Raw genomic sequence first — 2,534 nt, 5'->3', positions numbered from 1 at the left:
TGAGTTCCCCAAAATACCACACACCACAATATACATATAATGCATGCACATATAAGCCTTCAGTCTGTCTAGCCCGCCTCGCAAGGCCTACAACATGCCTGGACCGCTCTTTGGAGCCTAAAGTTTGACTGGTCCGCCACTTGGACGGCTCCCACTCAGCGTAAAACTGATCCACACCTAGCCTACAACACACTGATCGCCCATCCTAGTATCTTGGCCTACAACACAAAGTAGGACCTCCTCAACCCACCACCCAATATGTTGACATATGTAAACAAATAAACAATAACCAGCAAACACATGTAATCATAACAAATCTATCAATCTAACATATCATTATAGCATACCAACATCCTACACACAAGGATATATACTGCAGTACAAAGTATAGTGAGAAAACCCACCTGAAATGTAGAACCAGATAACACTGCAACACTCTCAAATCCTTTCACTGGACAATCCCTCGAAGCGACGGTCACTGAATCAAGTAACACACCTTGATCAACAACCCAAAACTATAGGTTAAACTGGTCAAAAGCCAACAGTCAACGATCAACAAATGTCAACGATCAACGGGTCAACGACTCCCACGTCATGGTTAACTAAGGACAAAACAGTTGTGCATCTGAGCACCTCCACATCGTGGCAATCCCTTGTCCACGTCGTGGCTTCTAGCAAAATGCCAAAATCATTATTAATTGCTTAATCCTTATGTATCTAGACCTAAAACTTCAGATCTACTTCTTTTCAATGACTTAATGGATAAAATTCCCAACTTTATCCATTAGGAATCCATTCTAAGAGTTGATCTACAATCTTAAGTCAATTAAGTCCTTAGTGGATCCAAAACTAGTGCATGAACGCCTGGTGAAACCAACATGGCTCTTTTTTCCTATTATATAGAACATCTTGACCATAAAGGAGCCACATCAAGCTTTAGAGTTTCTCAAACTCCAAAAGCATTCATGGAAGGGACTAAAACCACCAAAATATGACTTCAAACTTGAATCTAAAAGAATAAGTGCCAAGGTATGAACTTTATACCTTTAACAACTCAGAAATCTGAAGAGATTGTTGGATCTAAACTTTCTCCTTGTTCCCTTGCACCACGATGAACCTATCCTTTCCCAAGCTTCACCAAAATCCAAAGAATAAGCTCTAAATTAAGAAATCAAGCCCTTAATCAAGCATGGAGGATAAGGTTTCATTTGGAAGGTTCAGAGGCTGAAGAGGATGCCATAATCCTTGAGATTATGTGCTTAAATATGGAAAAAACCCTAAAACTCGTGGGCTTGGGCTGCATCGGCTTCCACACCGTGGCCTTCCTCTTGCCATGTCATAGCGGCCATCTAGAAGCACGTTCTTCAGTTGGTATGCCACAATGCGACACTCCATTCTCCACGTCGTGGCACAAGGTTCTTCCAAAAACCTTACTTTTGATCCCTTTGAGTCCTTAACTAATATATTCTGAAAAACATGTGTTACAATTCTCCCCTACTTAAATTAGGTTTCGTCCTCGAAATATGTCCTCATAATTTACTCTTATAACACCCTTTTAATCCCTTGTGGGTGCTCCAGACCCGATTCCTTCAACACGAGTCGAGTACACTTCGAATGCCAGAATCTGCAATTATCGACAAAAAATGGGTTCCAAAACCAGGCTCATAAGCCAACCCGAGCGGAAACTCCCAAAGATCAAAAGTTGCAGCATACCTAAAGTAGACGATCGCCTTCACCAAGGCAACTTGATAGGATGAGTTATGGAGAAAGAGGTTATTATGGTTTATTAATATATTATATGAATAATATATTAAAAGAGAAATCATATATTTTAATTAATATTAGACAAGAATTAATTAAGAATTAATTATGTGACTAAAATACATTAATTAAATAAAGGGGACTAGAACTATCAATTGTGTGATAGTTTAATATTGGGCTGAGAAGCCTTATGGATTAGGCATGGACGAAATTAAAGATGTGTCCATCTTAATTTCGGCCAAGGAGGCCTTATTCCAGAAGGTTCCTTGGACTGCTTAAGGCCTAAGCTATCCATTAGGGTTTTGACTAAAACCCTAGCAGCACAGGTATAAATAGACCCCTAGGGCATCAGTTTTCGGCCACTGGAAACCCTAGAAGAGTTCATAGCCGAAATTGTGCCTCCTCCCCTCTCTCCAATATCATCCTCTTGCTTGTGGTGTTTGTAAGCCATTAGAGGAGTGACATTTGTGACTCTAAGCTCCAAGAGAAGAAGATTCAAGCCATTCTTAGAGAGGTAATCATCTAGATCTGATTTTATATGATAATTTCGAAATATGTATGCTAGATCTAGGGTTCATAAGTTTTGGATGAATTACATGTACAATAGAGAAACCTAGATCCAAGCTTTAGGGTTTGCATGAGCACATATGATGTTCTTTTGTATAAAACCCATTAGTTGTATCAGATTCTTGAGTGGTTTCTATTGTATTGATGCCTTGTATGTTCATCTTTCTGAAAAATTGTTTTTCTGCCCTCTGCATGACCTGACTCGG

Source organism: Lactuca serriola, chromosome 2 (assembly GCF_051521515.1).
Source record: "Lactuca serriola cultivar US96UC23 chromosome 2, Lser_US96UC23_V15, whole genome shotgun sequence".
Taxonomy (NCBI): domain Eukaryota; kingdom Viridiplantae; phylum Streptophyta; class Magnoliopsida; order Asterales; family Asteraceae; genus Lactuca; species Lactuca serriola.
Note: the sequence above shows the minus strand (reverse complement) of the source record.